Genomic DNA, 8688 nt, shown 5'->3' on the forward strand with positions numbered 1-8688 from the left:
CTAAACCTTGTCAGAACATTTTCAAACAAAAACTTTGCAGCGGTTGCAGCTGTGCAATCCTTAACCGGCCGTGCTTCTGTCCATTGGGTCAAATAGTCAGTCGCGGTAATGATATAGCATGCTCCGGTTTTCCCTCGCGGCTCAATAGGTCCTACGAAGTCAATGGCCCATTTTTCGAAGGGCTATAGTGTCATCTGTGGCTAGAGCAGCATTTCATCTCTTCGTGAAGGTTTCCCCGTCCATTGACAGACATCGCAGGTGTGACAGTGTGCTTTCGAATCCTGATACAGAGTAGGCCACCATAGTCCTCCAACCCGTGTAATGTCCACCCGCAACCCCTTCATGTGATTCAACTAGGATTTGTCCCCTTCCAAACTCTGGGACATATCCCTGCAAGATCTTGTCGGTGCCTATTTTGTAAAGGTGGCCTACAATCATAGTAAAATCCACGGCGTGTATTACTAGTTCCTTCTTCTGTTGAATGGAGTAGCCTTGCGGCGTGGTCATGGTAGTTAAGAAATATATTATATCATTGAAGTGACCATCTGCAACTTGGACCACATATAGTTAGGCATCTGGAAGTCCATCTTCTATATTTGCGGGTTCTTCGCCAGTCTCGATTTGTGATAGGTGGTCTGGGCCTGCATTTAAATGTCCCAGTTTGACGATTACCTCAAAATCATACTCCTGGAATAACAACAACCATCGATAGATACGGCCCCCCAACACAGGCTTGTTCACTAGGTATCTTATCATTGAGTGGTCACTATACATCTTAGAGTGTCCTCCAAGCAGGTAGTGGCAGAATTTTTGTAGTGCATATACCATTGCGAGCCCCTCGTGCTTAGTAGTGGAGTAATTCTTCTCTGCTTTTGATAACCTGTGACTTGCGAATGCAATTGGATGGACAATTCCTTCCGCTCTTGGTTGGGTAAGTATTGTGCCTAATGCAATACATGATGCATCGACATGCACATGAAACTCAACGTCCCATATGGGGAAGACCAGGATAGGGGCCGATGCCATCTTTTCCTTCAGTACCTCTAGGCTCTTGTCACATTCTTCATTCCAGCAGTAAGTAGCATCCTTCTTTAGCAATTGTTCCATTGGGGCCGTGATCTAGGCATAGCCTTTGATGAACTTTTGATAGTAGCCCGTGTGTCCCAAGGTGGCACATAATTGTTTGACACTTTGCGGTGGTTTCAGGTTGAGTATAATGGTGATCTTCGCTAGGTCAACCATCATGCTATGTTGGCACACCATGTAGCTGAGCAGGTTTCTGAATGGGACCAAGAAGGTACACTTCTTCAAACTGAGTGCAATCTGATGTCGGTGGAAAGTATCCAGCATCAATTGTAAGCTTGCCACATTGTTCTTAACCAATCCAAACACCATCCAATATCCAGGTAAACTTCTAAGAACTTGTGGATAAATTCTTTAAATAATGCAACGAATATTGTGAAAATATGGCCGGCACGTTTTTCAGTCTAAATGGTATTACTGTGTACTTAAAGTAGCCCCATTCAGTGGTGAACATTGTGTTACTCCTGTCCTCTGGCATGATCTTGATCTGATGGTATCCTGAGAACCCATCCGAGAAGGAGTAGGCTTCCTACCCACCCATATTTTCCAGTACCTCATCTATGAATGGTGTAGGAAATGGATTGTTGACACAAGCATCATTCAGCTTACTGAGGTCCACGTAGATGCGAATCTCTCCCTTTTGTTTCTTCTCTTGTAAAACCATTGGGCTTACCCAGTCAGATTCCTTAACTGGTTCAATGATCCTGGCTGCCAACATCTTTTCCAGTTCTTCGCAGACCTTTGCTTTATATTTTGGGTTCAATCGGTAGGGTTGCTGTTTTACCAGCTTCACGCCTGGTTTCAATGTTATCTTCATCATGCCTAAGTCTCCTAGGATCCCTTTGAGCTTCATCATTTTGGTTGGAAACAAATCTCAATATTCCCTCAGTAACTCAACAACCTTCCCCATGGTAGCATCATCCCAGTAGTCCCCAAGCGTTGCATACTTTGGTTCATCTTCAGTCCTGATATTTACTTATTTGGTGCTGTGATGTCTGGGCCGTCAGTTTTAGGCCTGCACACCTCCCTACAACCCTCAAATTCTGTGATGTTCACATTACACGGATCATCCTCATCATCTTCTATTTGGACATTATAACATTCAAGGGCCTACATCAGCTACCATGACCAGTCGGGCTGCACACATTCCTCTTGCTCTAGCGGTGTTTTGAATATGGTGGCTTTCAACATCTTAGAGCTTCGTCCAGGGGTTCCCATTGATATTCAAACAGGAAGGTCGACAAGAATTCTCCACGCAATATATCCCATTCGCCTGTGTTGTTTCGAAGCTCTACCTTCGTACACCAGTTCCTGGGAATGACGTCCAATGTGTGATAAAATAATTGCACCCATTCCAGCTGAGGTTCCTCTCTGTAGGCCTTGCTCCATTTGGTAAGGTGCATGCACAGATCATCTCACCCAATGTACTTTTCCACTATAAGCAGCTCCAGCTTCCCAAATCTAATCTTCATCATGTGCCTACAGGCGCGCCAATTTGTGAAAGTTCCTTCATGTGTGCCCCACCATCGCGCTGGTGTTGCTCACACTGCCCATTTAATTGCTTCAAACCGTTGGTGCTCTGGGACTGCGATCTCAAATGTGGTTAGGAATTCCTGTACCATTGTCAATCCATCGAATTTTGGCAATTCGGGATCTTGGGCCCTTAAACAATACAGTGATTTAGTTAATGAGTTGTGCCATCACTCAGCTTCTAAGTCCCATGTGCATGATCATGCATCACCCTGTGATAGCCTTACATCCTTTGTTGTCTTCATCCCTTCTCGCACTTGGGTAGACATTCTGTAGCTATAAGGTTTGTCGTTGTCGTTCACAGGTTCAATGTAGCGCGACCCTTCAGCCGGATCAAGTGAAATGATGACTCAGACCGTCGTGGTTTTGAATATCATTGTCTGCTTCTTTAGATCAATTACCCCATTCATATTGGTGGCCCATTATATTCCCAACAATGCAGGATAAGGTATAGTTTCATCCATGAGCTTAATGACTTCGAAGTCTATTTGGGTACTTTCGCCATTCAGATCCACCGTAACCCCTCGCAGCCTTCCCATGGGCAACACCTTCTGCTGATTGGCCATTCTTAATTGGAGAGGGGAACATTGTAGTGTAGGCTTACCCATGTGTTCCCATGTTTGTTTTGGTAGTACATTGGTATCTGACCCTAGGTCCAACTAGACCTGTTCCATTTCATAACCATTGATTTGCGCTGTTAACCGCAATTCTCTTCTGGTTTGTGCTGCATGTCTTTCCAATTTTCAGATAACGCGAGGCTCACTCTAGCCAGTGCATCGACTTACCAATTCTTATAAGCTTGTGACCATCTTACTGTCGTGAAGCAGTCGTAAACATGTCTCTAGAAAGGTAGTAATTATGGGGGGTTCCATGTTTGGCGTAGACTGGTGCCAGCTACTTGAAGTAGAGACTCCAGCGAGGTTCTACTTATCTGTCTCCTTTCCAGCTGCTAAACTTTCTTCATGTGTTCCCACGTCCGCCTTATTTTTCCATTCTGTATTGACCCTGGGATCTTTTTCACGTGGTTCAGACCTCATCATTTGCAAATTTTGTGTAGTCGTTAGCTGTGCCGCCCTTTTTTCACAAATTTGCACTATTAGTGTAAGACATTCAGTCAGCTCATGATAAAATTGCTCACAATAGCTGCAAGAGAGTCTTGTTGGGCTGGTACACTCCCATGCAAAATGTCTTAGTCCTCCGCAGTTGTAACAGATTACCTAGCCGTGACCTCGTTGGGGTCCCATACCACCCCGGCCTTGTCCCCGACCCTGGAACCCACTGTGCATGATTGCTGCGGCTGGATTCTGATTTCTCACCTTAATCTGCATCCTGTACGCAGGGGACTGGTCTGTTAACAACTGGTAGCTATGACAGTCTCTTTCCTCACAGGGGCAGAAGTTGCAAAACAGCTGCTGGGAGGTCTGGTTGTATTTGGGTAACAGGTGACAATTATTAGTGTTGTGTTTTCCTCCTACTTGACAGATTGCACACTAGAGCAGAGCTGTAATGCTAGGTACTATCTATGCCTCTGGTTGCAACAGTGTTGTTGTTATAGACATTTTTGTGCCTTACAGCAATGAGCATGAATGGTCCATAATCCGAGGGATCCAAAGTCCCTAAACATGTTGTTCCTACCCCTAGAGGAACAAGGCCAGCAAACCACAGCAATTCACAGAAGTTCTCCACCAGAAACTGCTCAAAAACAAGTCAATTCAGGATCAATTCAGTGGCTCCACTAGCTGTTTGCGCTGAATGTCAAAGTCAACACTGGCTACCTGCACTGCAACGCAGGTAGAAGCACTACCAGGGTGCGCTGAGCGGAAAGTGTCAAATGTCAGGGTTCTTGTGAGAAGTGTCAACGACTGTGGAAGCTTCCAGAAGATTCCTCCATGACACTTGCCCTGATGAGTTCGACTAAGTGATGAGTAAGAGGCTCTTAGCCTCCAAGTGGAAGTAAGAGCTGACAGAGAAAGAGGACACTAGTCAGGTCACAAGCTGACTCATCTTCACTCTCAACATCTATATATAGATCTCTTCTCCATGGGATCTAGAGGCTGGAATTTTGTTATTGCAAAGAATTGTTGTTGGTTTGAGACTGGAATCATTGGGTGCTTAATGCTTTGAAGGGAGGTGAAGATAGGAATTTCATTTGCTGGGAAGGAGGTGCTGGATTGGACCTCTTGTGGTTGTATCTCCTCCTGAACCTTGTTATTCATCAATAAAGTTATCTTGGTTTCTCCTATATAATGATGTATCTTTGATGTATGATTGCATTGGTGTATTTAGTTCATTTCTAATCCTGAACTAGTTATGAATGTGAATATCTGTCTTTGAGTAGTGTTCTTCTCTTGTCGCAAGTAGTTGTTCTCTTGTGATCTTGCAGGAATCTATTGAAGCTGGGCTAGCGAGAAGGCAAGTAGTTGTTCTCTTGTGATCTCGTATGAACCCGTTGAAGCTGGACTAGCAAGAAGACAAGTAGCTGTGAACACCCAAAGAGAAGAGAGATCGGATCGAGGGACAAGCGGAAGACACCGGTGAGTCCATTTATCTTTCTTCTTTCACATTTCATAAAGGAAGAAACCAGAATAGCTGTCCTTGTTTGTTGCTAAGGCACTGTCACACCTTAGGTGGATAGGATCGTCCTGCATAGGCATTTTTCCACACAACAAATTGGCGACTCCGCTGGGGACATTTGTTTAGTCATTTTATTTGTGTTTCAATCATTTTTTATTTCATAGACCCAGCAGCAGCTGCTGCTCTGATTCAATCACTGGATTTGTCTATGATCTGAACAATGGATTCACAAATGATTTGATGATCCTTTGTGATAGATCTTAGTTCTCCCTAAAAGCATCCCTTTGATTGCACCTTGTTGGTTACTTTGATTTGGCCTGAAACTGTAGATTAAGTAGCAAACCGTGACCCAGAACCCAGAGAAACAACTCTCGTTTCTTCAGCGCAACCCTTGTGAAGAGGTTCTGCATTTCAACGCAGGTCCCGTGAAGGCTACCTGCGCTGAATGTCAAAACCCCTATGTTGAGGTTGTGCTGATCCAGTTAGGCCTTGTGCAGCTGGGGTTCTTTGCTCTTTTTTGCCTTTGTTATGATCTCTGTTTTTTGCAGCCTGTAACCAGCATAGGTACCAGTCTGATAACTCCTTTTCTTTGCTTAAATTCCGCCTCCTTTTGTACAAAAGACTGTGAGTGTTTTTATTTGTTTATGGCGTCATTTACAGTCTCCTTTTGCATGAATGAAATAGTCATCCTGTAGCCCCTGATTCAGATCTGTTGATTGTGATCTTAGGAGAGAATTCATTGGTTGTTTATAGATTGATTATACATTCATTTTTGCTTTTGGTTTGAGTTTGTCTCTTTTAAGTGTCAAAACAAGTAGTTCTTTTCGAAAAATCATTAAGTGTTGTAATCTCTTCTACCCTTTCTGATTTCGAAAAAGTAAACTTGTTTGTAGTGATCATTTAAAAGCAAATTCAAAGTTGTGCAAAAAGCTTTCTTTGTAGGCATCAATACTAAGAAAGCGGAAAACAAACACTTGCATTTTGCATTTGCATCTTGATAGTTTGCATGTTGATTTAGGAAAAGTGCATTTTTAGAATGTGCTGATTGCTCTCTGAGAAAAGATGGTGTCTTTATTTTCCCTTTGTAGCTAGGATTTTCATAGTTGAAAAGATATAAAGCTTGCTTATCATCTTTAGACTGCATTTAGGGATTGTATCATACATCTCGTGGTGATCCAAAAAGGCAAACTTCTAAAAAAGATCAACCTAAAATAAATTGAATGAACTTAACAACGCTTTGCAACATAATGCACAACATAGAGGTCTAGGCTAGAGACGTGTTCTGGCGTCGTAAAGCCTGGTGACTGTCGATCTCGTTGATGGTGGGTGATTCCTCCTGAGGGATGATAGCACCAATATGGATTGTGCTCCCACGTACCGTCGCGTATATATTGGGAGACCCCTATAGGCATAAAACCTTTATCCTTAGGAAGCCGTGTCGGCCGCCCTACTGATCGCAATGCACTGAACACAACATTCAGGAAGGTCGACCGCCCGTACCCTAAAAAGTATTCTGCGGTTTTGCGAAAAGTTTGGCACACCCTCTGCCTAGAACTCCAGAGCAGTTCCTTTTGGCCTTTTTCAGACTCTATAACGGAAAAAGTCCATCCGAGCATTTGTCACTTCGGGCTCGTTAAAACATCGAAGGAGACTAGATTCATCTTTAGCTTTTTCTCGACTCTTTAAAATTGAAAAAGCAAGTTGTGTCTAAGCGTCGTTAAAAAATTTATTTTAAACGGAACAATCACCCTTTATTCCTGCGTTGATCTTTAGGTTGAAAAAATGGAGCCCACCAACCAAGGAATTCCCCTTGGTGGAAATCCTAGTCCCTTCTCCTCTTGGGGAGATGTTGGTGCACCCCATATGGCCACATTGTCGCTTCCAGGACTGACAATTGGCCTGCCGGTTTGGCTCTTTTCAACCAGTGTCGTTCAGAACACCACTATTCCTGAACAGTCGAGTCAACAGTTAGATCAATCTAGAGCTGCCCACCAACCTTCTACTTCCTATAACTCTTCCTCTCCTCCTTCCTCCTTGCAAGGTAGAGCCGGCAAAAGCCAAGCTCCCAAAGAGAAGAAGGAGAAGAAGAAGAGAGAGAAGAAGAAGAAGGAGCCAAAAGCGACTGGGGGCAAGCAAAAGACATCTAACGAAAGTCCACACACTGCACTGACTAGGCCTAAATCGCCATGTGTCATATGCAAGGGAGACCACTTCCACAGAGATTGTCCCTGCATCCCTCGGATACTAAGGGACTGGTCTCCCCGCTTGCACAATTCAGTTGTGTCAACCTCTGATAGCCAAGTTGATAGCACTCCGTCAACTAGTGAAAGTGAAGCCACAGGACAGAGAGGGAAAGCTAGATTTTCCTGCAGACTGTGTGAAGGCGACCATGCCATCCACCGTTGTCCCTTCTTAGACGAGGCAAAGAGAGTTTTGGAAGATCGCCCGATTTTACGAGCGCAACTTCCTCCTGGATATCAAAAACTCCTGCCAAGTCCTTCACCAGTTGAGAATCCGGCTGACCCGCCCAAGTGGTCAGTCGAAGCACCTATCATTGAGGATGAACCGTCTGGATCCATGCCTGATGAAAGTCAAAAGGTTGAGGCGGCAGTCGACCCGGTTTTTCCTTCAGAGGCTCTATCCTCGAATGATACCATCACAGAGGAGAAGGAAGACGACCCCGTCCAAATTCTCTTCATCAACACAGACTCTGACGAACAAGGGGGCAATGTGACCATTCCTTTATCACAGGAAGAAACTTCGTCAGGGTCATACCCAGCCGTATATTCGGTCCCACCACCAAGCAACCTAGTTGTGTCCTTCGACTGGAACCAACTAGGCAGACCCCGGTTTCCAGCAAGCATTCCATTCAGAATTATAGTCCAAATATACAGAATGGTAATGGCTGGCACTATCATTGATGAAGGGGTGTCTGTGAGTGTCCTTTCCTCTATTGCTTGGAAAGCGCTCGGTTCGCCAGCGCTTCAGCCTGAAATGAGAAATCTGACAGGCTTCGATAAAGGAACCAGTCGACCTTTAGGGATCCTCCCCAATGTGCCAATAACATTGAAAGGGAAGACCGTTCAAATGAACGTGATGGTCGTTCAAGGACCCTTGGATTATAACCTACTCCTTGGACGAGACTATATATATTGCATGGGAGCCATAGTCTCCTCACTCTTTAGAGTAATGTGTTTTCCGCATGAAGGAAGAATGGTCAAGCTCGTGGACCAACTTTCATTCCCCGGATCACGCATCGCAAATAGTCATATACCATCCTTAAATGGTCTCATCACTCAAGAAATGTCTCAACCCACGGTCCGTCCTCCTGATGAGCACGAGTAATCCGGGAGGATATGACTGGAACCCAGGGGGCATGCATCCTGGTCTGCTTCGGCAGGAAAACTTTGGGTATAAGATAGGTTTCTGCGGGAGAATATGACTAGTCTGTACCCCGTCCGTGATTGGAAGAGGGGTTATTCTAGAATAGGATTCTCTTGT

This window comes from Pinus tabuliformis, chromosome 9 (genome assembly GCF_031772625.1).
Source record: "Pinus tabuliformis cultivar Carrire ecotype Pingquan chromosome 9, CPIR1, whole genome shotgun sequence".
NCBI lineage: Eukaryota > Viridiplantae > Streptophyta > Pinopsida > Pinales > Pinaceae > Pinus > Pinus tabuliformis.